Source organism: Corvus kubaryi, unplaced genomic scaffold (assembly GCF_017639235.1).
Source record: "Corvus kubaryi isolate FWS band 111438036 unplaced genomic scaffold, C.kubaryi_AGA036_p1.0 37225, whole genome shotgun sequence".
NCBI lineage: Eukaryota > Metazoa > Chordata > Aves > Passeriformes > Corvidae > Corvus > Corvus kubaryi.
Genome location: NW_024581064.1, coordinates 535,278 through 552,135, shown reverse-complemented (window position 1 = coordinate 552,135; position 16,858 = coordinate 535,278). Strand labels below are relative to the sequence as shown.

General features: G+C 46.3%; 1 protein-coding gene across 3 annotated transcripts in view; it reads right to left on the bottom strand.

The window, feature by feature from the left end:
- The window catches only part of ZFHX3 (zinc finger homeobox 3), a 395,458-nt gene that overhangs the window by 231,180 nt on the left and 147,420 nt on the right, over positions 1–16,858 (bottom strand). Inside the window, exon 1 of one of the 3 annotated variants that reach the window (XM_042022868.1) lies at positions 16,493–16,577. The exons of the other annotated variants lie outside the window; for them this stretch is intronic. The gene's annotated coding sequence lies outside the window, so the exon portion shown is untranslated. Of the gene's footprint in view, positions 1–16,492; positions 16,578–16,858 lie in introns of those variants that run through there. 3 annotated transcript variants of the gene reach the window in all.

Below are 16,858 nucleotides of genomic sequence, written 5' to 3'. Positions count from 1 at the left end.
GTCATATCACCTACCTAACAGAGCTATCCCAAGGAACCATATGTTCCAGTCTGCACTGAGGGTCCGAGCTGGCAGAGATCGGCACTTGCACTGGCCAGTGGGAGATGTGAGAGTGGGAACCAAGTATCGGGGAATCCAACTTATCTGCCTCAAACCCAAGTCACATTACACTTGAGAAGAGGACAAAGATGTCCCCAGAGCACTCAGTTTAACCTGCACTAACAGAATAATTCCAATTTACGACCAAGTCACCTCTCCCTGTTCACACCACCCTTACAAATGCGACCACCTCAGCCCTTCTAAAACATGAGTCTTCTCTCCTCCTTCCTGCGCCTCCACTGAAATATAATCACAGGATTTTAAGCCCTAACAATCAATCAAAAAGTATTTTAAAATGCTTAACAGAAACTTAAAAGACAAAAGTAAAAATAAGCCAAAACAACTGACCTAAGGGAGAAGGAAGACAATGTTACAAAACAGAACAGTCAATCACATTAAAAAGTGAACTGAAATAAGGCACAAACACAGCATGAAGGAAACAGGTCTGTCCTTCTCCAAGAGTACTTATCATCTGTTTACTTACAACATCACAGTCATATGGGGAGATTTTGACTGCAGCAGGGTCTTCCAGAAGGATTTAGGTTTTTTTGAGGGATGAAAACCCCCCAAAAACAAAGAGAACCTTCCCATGCATTAGATTTGTCCACAAGGCCATAGATAAAAGGCCCCAGGCTGCCCAGCCTGGAACCAGGACAGGTGACAATGACTCCAGTGCACGGGTGGCTGCAAATGCCGAGGGCCTGGCCACCAACGCCGGGGGCAAAACACTCCCATGGGGCAGAACCATCGACTCTGCTCTCAGGCAAGAGTCCTCTAATTTAAGCATGTGCCAGGTCCAATGTTATTTTACTGCACTAACTTGCTTCTCCATTGCAGAAATCAAACCCCAGCAAACTCTGCTTCAGGAAAAGGCTCTGAACAAACAGCTTTTCCTGTTCCTGTGACCTGCCTCCCTCTCTGAGCTCCGTGAGCACCGTCACCAGCTGCTCCTCACCAGCTGACAATGTACTGGAAGACACAGATCAGGAGAAGTAGGACTTGGTAATCATATATTAGTATGTTTTAAAATAAAAACTGACTCCAAGTTTTTTAGTCAATTAAATGCATCCGGCACATCATGTATGTGATGTAATGACAGCTTGAGACTCGAAATGCTTTTGATGCATTATTAACCATAAAAAAGGCATTAAATACCGAGCTCAAATGCCATAGGGATGCATATTTCAATAGAAATTATTTTTCAATATATGCTTAAAGTTTATTTTGGTAAACAGATGACTAGGGGCTGTCAGGACTACAGACAGATTTATGTTTAGTTGGAGTCTTTTGGAAATGAAGGGAAATAGCTGGACTTATTGAGCACATGGAAGAGATATAATTCTTTCTGCCAGCTCAGAAAAGGGTGAGCAGTAGCTTGGAAGCTGCCCCAGTTGGGAATATTAATTTTAGAGTGACAGTTGGGAATTTTGCCAGGTAAATACAATCTTGAAAAAGAAAAAAGGAAAAGGAGAAACATGACATTTTACTACCTGATTGAGAGGTGTCACATTCATTTTCTGCACCTGCAAACAGAGTCACAGTTCAAAGTACGAAAAGGGAAACTAATCCTGGTGCTCCAACATCACATAATCCCTGGCAGAAACTTGGCTTTTCACCCAGTGTTGTATTACCACCATAAAGCCACTCTTGCCACGTATAAAGAAAAAAAAACCCAAACCAAACCATCCCTTGCACCCCTCACTCCCCCAGCAGAGACACCCTCAGGGGAAGCCTGGCAGCACACTTCTGCCCTTGGTTCATGCAGAGCCTGAACTCCCATTGTGCAGATTCAGAGCAGTGAAAGAAAGCAGAGCCCAGTGGAGGAGCCCATGCAGACTCTCCACAGTCGGGACCACTCTTCCCTCACTGCCGAGTGAGCTCTGCAGATTAAATGTCCAGGCTGAAGGATTTGGTACCTTCCATTTTAGGAGAAATCGAAAATTTCAGCATATCAGTGTTGCAAATTTCTTGTTGCTATTCACATTACTTCACCAGCCTCCCTATATAAATACATACATTATCATAACCAGGTTTGGTTTGGTATTGGGGTTCAGGCCTGCAAGTGTAACCACCCAATGCCCATTGAGTTTGCAGGGATATTATGGAAGTGAGGTCTGCAGGATCAACCCCTTCACATTTAGATCTTCAAACATTTGTACAGCGTTATCAAGCTGCCTTGTATTTCTCTCTCTGCCAGGCTACACATAGTCAGCTCCTTTAATCTTTCCTCAGAGATCAATCCCTCAGCCCCTTAATCCTTTTTGTTGCTCTTCTCTAATCTCCTCGTGCTTTGTCGATACCTCTCAGCCTCGGTGCCCAGAACAGAATGTGATGCTCCACATGCAGGGAGCCCCATGTCAACAGAGAAGCTTCCAGAATACGTTCTTCCACTGGGAAGTGATTTTCTCCATAATGACACACTGACTCTGTTGCTTTGTCACGATAGCACAAATGGGGTATTTCTCACCACACCCCAAGAAGGTGCCTCTGCTTTCATTTCTCAGCAGTGGCAGAATACGGGCAGCCCCTCCAAAACAGTGATTTTATTTTTTTTAATGCAGGACATGACAATTTGATGTATTCAGGTGCAAAGGTCCCTGAGCTGTCCTGTGATGGAGCCAGAGCTGCCCAGCCCTGTAGGACACGTCCCCCGCGGAGCCACCTGCTCTGTCAGACACCCACTCCCCATGTGAAAACCCCTGGGCACCACAAACCACTGTTACACCCATGAGAAAGGGAGCCCTGACTAAATCCTAGTAATTCCCTTAGGCCTGCAAGGCCTTTCCCCAGTGCCCAGACACAGTGAAACAGCAGCTCTGGGCTGGGAGGTGAGAAACTGCTGGGGGTTTTCCCTACCTGCTCACACCCACCCCCCTTGCTTGATCTGAAATGCAACTCCACTATTTCACTGCCAAAGAATGCTGAAAAAAACCAAAAAGAAAAACACAGGTTAAGTTGCCTTTAATCTCTAATTCCTGTACAAGAACGGATTGCACGTGGTAAAGGATAAAGGCAGATCCGAAGTCAGCGGGTTACGCAGACTGCGCCAGACCTTCGCTTTCAGAGAGACACAGCCTGGGGAATTACACAAATGGCCTTCCATTGCCCTCTTCGGTTCTTTTTATGGCAAAAGGCTTTGCTTTTATCAATTCCTCCCCCTTCTCCAAGTCCCAGAGGCTCAGGCCAAACAAAAGGCAGATGCGCAAAGTGCACCCTTCTCCCCTGAATGGAGCGGGAGCCTCCCTCCGCAGGGAAGCCACAGCCGGGTGGAAAATGCTCTCGAAAAGTAAAAGCCGGTAAGAGCAGCCGATCTTTCTGCCTGGGTGAAGGAATTTGGCCTCAGCCAAAAAAAAAGGGGGGGGGGGGGGGCAGAGAAAAGGGGGGCTGCTCTTTTCAAGCCCCTGTAGGCACCGCAGCATTGAACTGTGTCAGGCTGGAACAGACAGAGGAGGAACACGAGTCTATTGTTGGAGACACCATCAAAAATAGAAGCAGAGAGAAAATGATCCTGAGCAAGAGTCTTTCAGGGAGAGGACCCTGAACAAGCAACGGCTTCAGCCATGGAAACCCAGGGTTCTCAGGGGTTCAAAGCAGGACCCTGAAGGCCAGGGAGCACCCATGGTGTCCCAACAATAACAGCAGAGTGACTTGCCCACTCCCAGAGAAGGGGCCAGAGCCCAGCCCAGCCCAGCGACTCCAGAGCACGGTCACAAGCACCAGACCAGTTTCAGGTGAAGTTCTTTTAGAATAAAACAAAATCTAGCTGTTGCAAAATGAAATTAAGATTGATTTCAAGAGTGCCCACTTTAGACTGCTGATGCTCTTGCTCATGTAGTTTTTGATGGCAGACAATGAAGAATCTGTAATTGGCAGAGAAAGACATACAAACTGATGAGGAACCAACCAACCTTTTCCTGCCACCTTTCAATCTTAATATGTCACTGACTCACACACAAAGACCTGAATAAAGATTAAATCTGTAATAATTTACTCAAAATCAGATGCTTTCACAGTAGGACTGAAGTGCTACCTACATGCTGATTCAGCTTGAAACAACTAAACCCACAGCTCTGGCTCATGGTAACAACTGATGAGTTGTGTTTGCTGCCAGAAGGAATGTTTAGCCACTGGATTAAATCTGTACACAAACCCTGAAGCCTCATTGGTACAAGTTCATATTCAACACATCAATCTATTGGGTAGACTCAGTCTAAATGGGAAATCTCCTCCACTGCCATTATTGTTGTGCTGGATCATCACTCCTTGGAAGCACCAGTAAGTGCTGCTTGCAATCCTCAGCAACAGCCCTGGCTGCCATCTGCAGGGACCTATGTCCTACCTGCAGGAAGAAGAAGCACTTGGCATCTCACTGCAGCCTTCCTCACCTGAAGGAATTTGCTTAGCTCTGGGATACGTCTATTTTAAATTTTGGCTTCTGCATTTTACAAACATAACCCATGGTCACAGGTCGGCACATAACCAACACGTTAACATCTATTTGTGAATGGACTAAGGCCAGAGTATAACTCACAGAAGTGAGAAGTCTGGTGCAAAGTGTCCCTGCCCATGGCTGGGCATTGGAACTAGCTGAGCTTTACAGTGCCTTCCAACACAAACCACCCTGGGATTCTGTGATTTCTCATATGAGTGCAGCATTTTTCACAGCTCCACTGCCCTTCCTCATTGCCCATTTGCCTGTAAGCATCATCCCAACACACACTCTGATCACAGCAAACCCTTGAGAGCAAGCCAGCACACCTTCCCTCATTAATTTAGCTGAAGAAACAACAATGAAAACACTTTTCATTTTAAAAAGTATCTGTGGTACCAGTGCAAGATGGAATGGGGCATGGAACAGATCCCACCCAGCATGCAGGGGCAGAGTATGGATGGCACCAGGAAGCATCCCTCTGGCACACCATGACCTGTTCCTGAAGTCAGCTTTGTAGAGAAAATCCGTATTTCGCTATGCTTTATCTTAAAAGAGATTCTAAACTGCTATTTGTATTTACAAATACGAGATATTGAAAGTTTGCCGATGTGCATACAATTAATAAAACATCAGGTGCTGCCTCTTGCTTTAAACGTCGACGTGTCTGGAAGCTGGAGAGCAGCTCATTTAAACAATGTATGTATTCTGGATAACATTTCCCTGCAAATGTTCCCTCTTTCACTATGATACCCTTTAAGAAGTATAAAACATTCCATGCTAATAAGAATCAACAGGGGAAAAAAAAAAATTCTTAGCACAAGTCCTTAAATAAATTATCATCTTTGTAACTCTGCCATAAATCCCCTGGTTGGGATATGATGATTTAGCACTTGCTGCTCTGGCACAAATCCAAATCCTTGGGTTTCTTGTTGGATAAAGTGCTGCTTTTTCACCTTTCTGACCTCACTTCAACTTCAGTCTGAGGTGACACGAGTCTCCTGGTCTCCCCACAGTCCTTGATGGGCTGTGGCAGAGAGGACACCAGGGCCTTTCTTGCAGGGCTGCAAGCAGGGGCTGCCCAGGCAGGGGGGCAGATGCCTCCTGCCAGCCCCAGCCCCCCACAGGAAACACTTGCCTTAATTTTCTCTTCTAGGAAGAAAGACTTTGGCTCCCAGAACAGGCACAGAAAAGATGCCAACAAATCCCCTGGAATACAGAAGGAGAAACCTCTAAATCCACAATGAAGAAAACCAGAAAATTCCCCTCAAAAAACAACCACCTAAAGCCTGAAGAGGAGGGGTGACATATGAGCCAGTGTTTGTTTTTTCTTGTCGGAAAGAAGCATTTGCTGCTCACTTCAGAGAGAATGCTGCTCCCAGCCATGGTGAACATTACACAGGTTACTGTTACCCAAAATGCAATTATTTGCTTTATTCCGTCTGGGTTGTCACCATGGGGAAGAGGAGGAGCAGAGAGAGCAGCTCCGAGCCCAAGTCTTCCGTGCCTCAGCTGAGGAACGTGAGCAGCATTGCCTCCTTGGTGCCACTTCTGAGGTGGAAAAATCACCTCCAGACCTGGGCATTGGTTTTTGGTGTTAGAGTCCCCTCCAGTCACTGGACACAGACAGGTGCACTGACCAGGATCGCACTTCCCTGCGAGAGTTTCCCAAGCTGCTTTAAAGGAATGCTGCTCCAGGTACACGAACACCTTGGCCACTCCACTCACTGCTTTTTCTTTACTACTTGAATATCTCCTGGCTTTTCAAAAGGTGATTCCAAGGCCATTTAATGAAGAAGTCAATTCCTCAGCTAAACAATTTTTATTAGAATATTTAAGGAGTGAATCCTGTAGCACACATGTTTATCTGGTTAGTCAAGGTTCCAGGAAAATCTCATATTAGGGGTTTGGTTGACTTCTCTCCCAGCTAAAGTGACAAGTCTCAATATCTTTACAAACTGTACAAGTAACTCCCGACCCTTTCACCAGGCAGCACCCAGGTTTTACTTCCCAACAAAACTGGGAACATCAAATTAAGGAAACCTGCTCCTTTGCTCCTGGGCATAACATTAGGTATCCACGTTGCAGTGCCAAGCAAACATGCTAGAAGCTTGTGGGTACATAACATGCCAAAAAAAAACCCTGTTGAGGAATAAATATTCTGAAGACAACATATTAATTCACCAAGACAGAGAATTAGCACAGCACAGCACCTTCCTGCTCATGGTCCTGAGCAGACAAACTCCTCACCAACAGTGATGTGCAGGACCTTTGGAGCAGCACCAAGGGGGACTCAATGCAACTACAGGAGATCCTGCTTTGTGTAATCATCTTCTGTCCATCACAACTCCACCCACGATAATGCGTCCTTGCTCACCTCTCCCTTACCTCAGATACCCTCAATTCTGCCTAAACATTGAGCTACAGCTGAACACAGTGTCCAAAAACCTACAACCACACACGAATCCATGGCAGAGGTCACCATGACCACACAGACATTTTGGGTTTGCTTGTCCTTGGCCCACCTGTTGTTTCTGCATGGTGCCCTGCAGAGACACTGATCTTCCTGGTGGGAATATGGGAGCCCTGCTCTCCTCTGGTCTTGGCTTTGCTGACGTGGCCCAAGGGTGCAGACAACAGCAGCAAGGGTCAACCCCAAGGCTGCGCTGAGAGGTGCAGAGGATGTTTTTCATTAGAACGCAAATCCAGTTAACTGTGAGTGGGAAAGGCTGGTCAGGCTACAGCAGGCGAAGGACCCCCATGGCTGGTAGTGCAGAGCTGGGCAGGGGTCCAGGGGACATGGCCAGCACTCCATCCATCCCACAGGGACAGGTTTCGTGTCCCACTGCCTCTGAGGGCACTGCTGGGGTCGGAGGCTCACACACCGGCCTTGAACTCTCCGTCTGTCTCTCGGCTGTCTCCCTGCCATATTAATTACCATTTCCTCTGCCAGGGCCAGAAAACAACCTTCACTGCATTAGCGCTAATTAAGAAGAGTGACTTTCCTATCCTGGCTGCTTAAATCACCCTCCTCTCCTCACCCAGAGCAGAAAGGAGTGCTGACAATCTTACTAAAAACAGAAGGCAACACCTCAGTCATGCTTTGAGCTGGCAAATGGGGCCAACCAGCTCTGTCCTTCTGTGGGGACAGTGAAGCTGCATGGGGCAGGAGGGAAGGGAGGGAGAAATGACACATGCCCTGGGACTTGGAGGTCTGTACCTCAGGGAGAGGTGGGGAGAGCATCCTGCTTTGGAAACATCTCCTACTTGAAAGCAGAACAGCCAAAATGAGCATATTTACAACACAGCCCTGTTGGCAGAGTGGCAATGTGCCTCTCCATCAGCACACAGATCCTGAGCAGCCTGGAAGGACAGTTTTATGGAGCCACCAGTATTTGCAAGGTCCCAATTCTGATTGTCTCAGTGTCGGATCCTTATTGCAGGTACATTCAGATACTTATAATCTCCTGGAATTATTCTTCCTTGGCCATGCTGGCTGCACAGGACAGACCAGGGGTGTCTTGCTGGCGTCCCATCACGCTGACTCCAGCAGCAGTGTGGCCCTGGCTCCAGTGCATCTGGAGAGCAGCCTGTGCCACCCACCCTGGCTCCTACGTCACAGTGAAGCGCAGTTTCTGCAAGACATGAGATGTCCCTACCTCAAGTACTCGTTATAAGTGACTGGAAAAGCCTGGAGCCACCAGGAGCTTCAGCAGTATCTGAGCCTTTGGTTTACAGTCCTCTGGGAATAGCAACTGTGTGCTGAGTGTGTGCTATTATTTTAATTTTTGTTGCTGACCAACTTCCAGAATCAATAGAAGGCAAAAGTCCTGCTCCACACAGGAGGCAGGTTCAGAGATCTTGAGTGGTGGGAAGCCCCCAGGGCCCAGAGCCAGGGCCCAGAGCCAGTGCCCAGCACTGGATGAGGTGGATTTCTCCTAAATCACATTAAGTCATCCACAGAAACATTAAAGAGTTTCCTGACATTACAATTCTGTGCAAGCAGTTAGAGCTGTTGCCATAGGAACACTAACAAATATAGGGATGGGTATAATTGGGAATAAAAGGGATGGGGAGAAGGAAGAAAATGGCCTATGTCAAGGACAAAGTTTGGACTCTGTGCTGCTCGTCTGAGTGCCAGGAGCCGCAGAGACCCGGGGCAGGCGCAGTGTGGGGAGTGGGCTGGGGGCCTCTCACAGCCCTGCACCACCACTGCCCCGGGCAGGGGGTCCGGAGAGCAGCCCCAGGCCCCATCCTGCCGTCCCCACCCCTCTGCTGCGGGCTCTGCTCCCTCTGGGGAGAAAGAGACAGTGGGTCCGTCCTGCCGGCTCCAGCCCTCCTTCCCTCCACCTTACAAAAATAGAAAGAACACATGTTCCCATTAGTCACTTGCTAGAGGGAGGCTGGGGGGTATGTGCTGACAGTCACAAAGCTGAGCTCTAATTTGAATACTATTTGCATATTCCAGGTAGACAAAGCACAGCCATATTAAAAACGTGTGTGAGGACGCACAAAGTGAGGCAGCAGCGATGACATTTGCCAGAAATCCAGCCTTTTTCCCAGCATGTTCCCTAACACCGGTGCCAGGGCCCCTCTCGGCTACTAACGCCCAGCCTGGCTGGTCTCAGGGAGGCTCTTAATTAAACTCTGCTTGCCAAGAATGCTTTGTATTTGCAGGAGTAAGGACCCAGCTGCCCTCATGGGAACACCACACAGAGGGCTTTTCCCTTTGGAAAATGCCATTTGCCAGCCCCAACAAGCAGAAGCCATCCCAAGGCAATCTGAACACAATAAGTGTCTTTCACTGCTGTTGACTAAGCTGAAATTCGTTATTTTCAGGCGTTCAGCAAGGACTAATGAGTGTCTGAGGCTCATCGCGCCGTCCCTCCTCACTGACATCCTCTTGATCTCTAAAAGCTCAGTGATCTTTGGCTTGAGCGTAACCCCGGGGAGTTCAGAGGTTAAGTTTTGGGGATGCAACCAGTGTCTGAGCCAGGCAGGATGGAGCTGCACCAAGGTCATGGCAAAACACTGCTGGAGAGGAAGAATACCCAGACTCCTACAGGTGTCTGTTATTTTATTTATATTACCCACCAATTCCCAGATGTTGCACCAAGAACAGAAGGTCTCACCAGTGCCTCACCAAGCCTCTGCCAACTCCAGCAAGACCAAAGGTCAATAGATGCCAACTCTCTTTATTCAGGGAAATATTGTAGATTTTTAACCATCATTTCTGGTTACCTGTTGGTCCACTATGAATCTGCAACACAACATACCAAAAAATGATCCTGTCACCAACACTGGGGCGTATACAAGGGCAGAAATAATGCACAAGGAGACACTTGCCTGACAGGAAAAGCTCCTAACCTGGCAATATCTACTTGGAATTACCTTTCAACTAATGTTTTTAGCAGAATTTATTAAAAACCTGTCCTGGGTTGCAGTGTATTCTATTACCATCCCCATCAGCTGTTAAAATCAGGTGGGGCAGTGTTTCCTTGCCTCCTTCCCCCCAGACTATCTTGCTGTTAATTGCCCATCATTGTCCTGCCGCCTGACTCAGAGATAACTCCCTCCGGACTATCTCCTGTTAATGAGCCTAATCAACACTCTGCCTCATGACTCGTTACCCCATTGTGAGATGCTCCACCCAGAGGGAGGAACCAAGCATCCCATCGTGGATATAAGCTGAGGCTGAACACCAGAGACACCGGCTTCCCACTGGATTTCCAGAGGACAGGAGCTACACAGCCACCACTGGACTTCCTGAGGAAGAGCAGACTGTTTCACTACAGGATCACTGCTTCAGAGGACTGCAGCCACCATTCTACCAGACTGCTACCACCACCCTGCCTAACAGGGTGTCAGGTTGTACCTTGACTCTGTCAGTTTGACAGTGTTTTCTTTTACCTTTTTTTTCCTCCTTTTCTTTAATTTCCATTAAATTGTTATTCTGACTTGGTGCCTCCCACTGGTTTGTTTTCAAACTAGCACAAAACCATGTCTCTGCAAGCCATGATGGCTTTTAGCTTTTTTTTTTTTAATTAAGCAGTTTGCCAATGACAACAAAGCCAGAAAAGGATGTAACCACCATCATACAAAAACCCAGCAGCAGGTAAGAAGCAGAACAGTTGGGAAGATCCTTCAAGAATTCAGACAAGTATATCTTTGTCGCTCTGTAACAGACCTCAGTGCTCCGAGATAAAGCTATGAACTTCTGGTGTGGAATTACAGCACTGTCAGCCAGAAATCAGTTCATCTCTGAGGAACAGGAAAGGGATATTTGCACTGGAAAAGCAGCTGATTAATTGTAACCAAGGGTAAGGGGAATGGGCCAGATGGACATGGCACCCTGCAGGGCTGGAGCCTTCTCCTGTTCTCCCAGTAAGAAGGAGCTTCCTCTCTTTGTGGCTTTGTTCTACATCCATCAAAGATACTATCTGACATTTTTCTTATCCTAAGGATTTTTTCCTGCATGGATCTCACTGAACACCACCCTTCCCCTCCTGCCTGGTGACTGACTTGGAGCTCCAAGCAGAGCCATCCCTGAGGTTTGAGCAGACAGTGTTCCCAGTGTACTGATTACAACATATATAAAATAATACTTTGTACAAGTTCAGAGGGAATAATTAAATATTGCTCTCAGCTCTTGGAAGTGACTTTTACAACACTGGGTAATGAGTTACCACATTTTGACCTTTATGTCTAACTCACCTTGGCAACTTGCGGAAAAAACTTCGACCACTATATAAGCAAAAATAAGAGGAAAAGGAAAAAGCAGGCATAGGCACTGCTCCAGTAGGTAAAGAACACAAACACCAGGTATCCATCCAGGAAGCCACTGAACTACTTCCTAGTGTTGGATTTAATAGCAAATTACCAAAGAGACACTCCACATTACTACAATCTGCACATCAAACCAGGCAGAAAGCAACCTGCAATTATACAATTAGACTGATACACAAGCTTCCAGCTCGTGTTTATTCCTGCTGCCAATCATGCTGCTTACTGGAAAACAAGGGCTTGGAGCTTCCAGCCTGCCTCACACTTCCCCTCTGTGCTGGTGCATTTTGAGGGGCTTAACTGATCACATCCCGTTCTTTCAGCACCTTGATGAACCCAGCTTTAAGATTACACCTTGCCCAGGTACCTTCGGCTGTACCAAGATCCATCTTTATACATGGGGCACAATTTTTCCCAGCAGCAGCTCACTGCGTAGAATGTGAGAGTAGCAAAGAAGGGACAAATAAGTGTTTACTTATAAGCTGATGAAGGCAGTTGATCGAAAGCTAACAAAACCCTTGATTTCAAATGAAAATAATGAAATGAAAATCATTTCACTATGCTGTACCCTGATAGAGCCCATGAAAGGGGAATGCAGCCAGAAGAAGCCTTTGTATTTGAGCTTGGTCTCCTCATTACACAGTGCCTCTCAATGCCTGAACATTGAGAACATCTCAGGTACTTCAAAAACATCTGCTTGGTCCAGTTCAACGCACTGGTGACCCCTCAGGTCCCTGTGATAATTCATATTTCTCACCCTGTCTTTAGCCACACCTGTTCCAACAGTTACACTTTGTGTCCCTTGAGCTTCGCTCCCTCACAGGTACCCATTGCAGCCAAAATGCTGCACCTTTGTGGGGAGCCCGTGCACCACCTGGATTGGATAAGGCTGTCCTGAGGTGCTGTTTACCCAGCACAGCAAGCTGGCAGAGCCCACACAGACACTGATCTCTCCCAGAGAGCAGCGGCATCACACTGTGGCTGCGTGAGGTGGAGGCTTTCTCATCCATCCAGCCTGTGGGAACAGGGGTGTGGGAGTAAATCAGGGTGCCCAGGATGTCATGCCAGCACAGCTTTGAGGGTAAAGGCAGGGGATGCAGAACCTCCCAGCAGACCTGGATGGACACAGCCTATGCCTGGCAGGAACCAAGGGCGTGGTCACCGGCTATTGAAGTTCTGTCCCATCACTCGGGCACGCACACATCACAGTGACTGTTTTACATATTTTGTACATATATGCAAATAAACCAGCTCATGATTATTATCTTTTCACGAGTTACTTTGTTTAGGTGTCTGAGATTTGTTTTGCTTTCCTGTCACACCTTCCCACCAAAGAGACCTTCATTTCCCAATAAATGGTGAGAGATTGTCTCCAAGACCTTCACAGCACTTTACAGCTCAGATCTCAGTGACTCACACATGTTTTTGGAGCCCACATCTCACACTGGCGGGAAATGATTCAGGTGTGGAGGCACAACAGCTCAGAGACACCGAATGGCATTGGCAAGAACTCAAGCACTGACAGGACACGTTAAAGCACGAGGCACAAACTCTGTGCCACGGCCAGTGTCACGGCTGGGAGATTCAGTCTGCCCTGGTTCCCTCCTTTCCACCTCACGGGATCAGTGCTCTAACCCTTCCCTGTGGCATGCTTTACCCTGAGGGTTATCTCCCTGGGCCGCAGGATCACCTGCTCCTGCATCCACCCACACACCTCCCATGAGCAAATTGGGAATTCCTTCTGCTCCCTTCCCTCCAAGGGAATTTCTGCATCTTGGCAGAAATTCTTTTATAATGCCATGCAACATTTGGATTTACAAAGGCAGCGACACTACAGACCAGTCTGGGATTCAAATTAAGCTTTTCCCCTCAGGGTGAGGAGGCCAGCAAGACCTCCAGCTACATTTTCAGACTACATGGCGATTCACGTGCCTTTTGGTTGTGAAAATAAATACAGGATTAAACCCAAATGCAGGGTCCTGCAAAAGCTCGTGGAGCTGCAGTAACTCCAGCTCCAGGTCAGAGTGCTCGGGCTGCCGGAGCCACCACCAGCCCACAGCTGCACCACCCACACCCTGCCACCACTCCTGCACCCACCACTCCACCACCTGCCTTTCCAACCCTGAAGCTGCTGTTGCACTTTCTCACCGGGCAAAGAAAATTTTCTGTATTTAAGAGACATTTAGTAGCTGCAAACAACTGGATCAAATAGTGCTCTTCCATTTTTAACATCACCTAAGGAGAAAGCACTTCCCGTAGGCACACAGAGTTCAGCCATGCTGGGGAGGAACAGCACAGCACTAAGAGCAAAGGTAGAAAATGGAGGATGCAGATTATAAAATTCAGTCACATTTTAAAATTTTCTGCTACAATAATTCACTTTATGTAGAATTAATGTGGCTGATTGAACGTTTGTGCTGTAATTTACTTATAATTAACATTTTATGGTGAACAGATTTCACCATCTCCTTCATGCTGTGAACTCCAAGCCATAGGTCAAAAATAGAGATGAAACAGATAAGCACAAAATATTCTCACTGAAATATTAATGAGATTTTAATTTACTACTTTAAAAATACATCTTTCATCAATGCCTGTATATCAAATCATTATTTTAATTTTTTTCCACATTGTATTAAAAATATAATGAACTTTCCTAACTGGTTGAAAGACCCTGAAATATCTTTTGTGAAGAGACAGCTCAGGGGAACAAAAAGGTCCAAACACTCACAGTTATCAGAAATCTCACACGCGGGTTGGGTGAGAGTCAGCTCAAACTGAACACAACACCTTCACCCTTCACCAGCTAAAACTGGGGCTCTCCACTCTCAAACCCTGTGATCCAGCACAGAGGTCCCACTCTTCCCACCAAGATCTTATTTAAAAGCACAAGGTCAATCTGTAAAAATAACTCAACTGACAGAAACTGCTTCCTGTGTTTCAACAGGAGTTGTTGCATTCGCTGCCGAGATACAACACAGACAAGGCGCTGCTTTGATCAGTCATTCCCATCTTTCCAGCCTGTTCTGGCTACATTTGAAACCTCCTCTGCTGTTAAGGAAGACACCACGAGTCGAAGGAAAAATGGTCTGGGAAGGAAGTCAGAAGAAAACTTGTATAAAATCTCCCACCCTCTCTCCACGTGCGCTTGAAGCCTGCCCAGAGATGACAGACCACATCTGAATAAATTATTGAGTCATCTGCAATTCATCCCATTTCCTATATTCCAAAGCGCTATCAGACAGGCAACAGAGGACATTCCCGGAACGCTCTGATGACAGAGAATGAAGATATGGGATGACAATGAAAAAGTCAGCAGAAAATCATAAGTCAATGGGACTATTTTATGCTCTTTACTTCCTAGCCTGCACCAGGCCATTCAAACAGCTCATTGGAATTTCAAATGAAAAGCTGAATAATACAGGATTATAAATCTGTTACAAACAAACCTAAAACGCATCAAGAGAAATATACATGGAATTTTTCTTCTGAAACTGCTCGGGTTTTTCCTACAGGTTTGTTTGCTGGGAATCAGCAACTATTTGTTTTGAGTGTAAAGCTGCCTTTCCTTTTTTTCTTTTTTGTTTAATTTACTTTTCTTGTTTAGATTGAAGGCCAGTGCCTGCCACCGCCTCGATCCCTCCAGAGCTTGAAGAATGGAATCCAGACCCTTTCAGGTTTCTCTATGCAGCCATGGGCTTGCTCTCTTTTTCCCTTCAAGGCAACATGAGTAAAAAAAAAAAATTTACCTGTGGGAGAAATTTCAAGAGAAACCAGATCCTGAACAGCATCCCACCACAGAATGACTCCAAATAGGAAGTTAAATTCTCATCTGCAGAAAGCAGGACCCGTTGGTGGAATAGCAACAGGATTTCAGACCGGTCTGGAGCCCACACCCTCCTGTGACATGGGAGAAGCATATGGGGCTCTTTCCAAAATTGTTCTGGGAGACTTGGGGACTGTTCATACAAATATCTCTGCTCGTTATTAGAGCTACTCGTTAGAAGTTCTTTAAAAAGAAAACAAAGTCTTAATGGATCCTTTGAAGGAAACAATTCAGAGCATTTGTAACAAACAAGCTACCACCAAAATCTGAGAGGGGTGAGAGCACTGCTTCTGGAAATAGCAAGGAAAAATCCCACGTTACTAGAAAATACGTATTACTACATTAATTTTCATTGGTTTTTGTTTTTAAAACATTTTTCACTGTCAGAACAAAAAAAAAAAAATACAACCAAACAAGCCCTGAACAGCAAGGCAGTGAAAAGCCCCAAAACATAGCAACTGAATACTGAACCAAGAATTCCCAAATAAAATATATAATATGATATTACAGCAAATCATCCACAGAAATCTCAAAAAACTCCAGGGCTTCTCAGACCCTGCCAGGCAGCAGGATCACGTGCATTGAGCCAGGACACTGTGCCATGCTTTGGGACGCCAGAGTGGGGGCAGGAAGAGGAGCCGATGGCTGAGGGTCCCCAGAGCAAAGCGTTGCCCTGGGTGCTGAGCCCTGCAGTGACAGGGCAGGACAACGCAGCTGCCCAGGGGCTGGAGAGGGAGCTACCAAAGCCAGGGGCTGCTTAAAAAATAGAATCAAAAAACTGCAATGAGGTCAAAGTCTTCAGCCCTTCAATCCCCTCCCTGGTGCCGACAGACCACCAAGCTATATGGACTCATCTTTAAATGTTTCAAGAATTAATGATGAGAAACTACTCTGACAGATGGTATCTCTGCACTTTCTCATTCCCAGGATCTCTGTTATCTTCTAACACGCAAAATTTTTTTCAGAACATCAACTAGGCTTCTGCTCAAACATTGGGCCAAACCTTGAGAGAGCGGCTCCCACAGGCATCTGCTTAAAGAAAATTTTAGTGCAAAATCTGAACGAGAACCTTAAATTCTAAGCACCGAGTCTCAGAAACATTATTTACAAAGCCCCAGGTTCACCTGGAGGAGACATTAATCATGGCTGGGACCCTGGGGCTCCCTGACAGAGATGAGCAGCAATGACACAGCGATGTCGCATCCCAGCCTCGCCCAGGACACCCAAATCCTGCTCGGAGAGCGGGGAAAGGCATCCTATGGAGGTATTAAACCAGCTTGCTGAGTCTTAAGGAAACAGAAATGAAATAAATAGACAAATTAACAAACACTTCAAAGATAACAAGGAAATCTCACCAGTTGCAGCACATGTCCACTCAGTTTCTTTTTTTTTTCCTGAGTGCCTTTTCCTTAGTAAAAGCCATCAAAGATCATTGTGAATTAGTAATAATTTTTTTTAGCAGCATTGAAGAATTAAAGCAAGAGAGAAAGGGAAGGCATGCGAGGGAGAAAAGGAGGGAGAGAAAGAGAGAGGTTAAGCTCAAAGGCAGAGAGAGCAAAATGGACCAGATTATACAAAATTAAAAAGCAAATACGCACAGACAATTTGTGCCAAGTGATTGCAAGCAATTACAGTCCGGCTTTTCTGGAGGGAAAATTGGGGGGGGGGGGGGCCACTCTCTTTCTAAATTAAAAGGTGACTTTATAAAGACAGGAACAGAT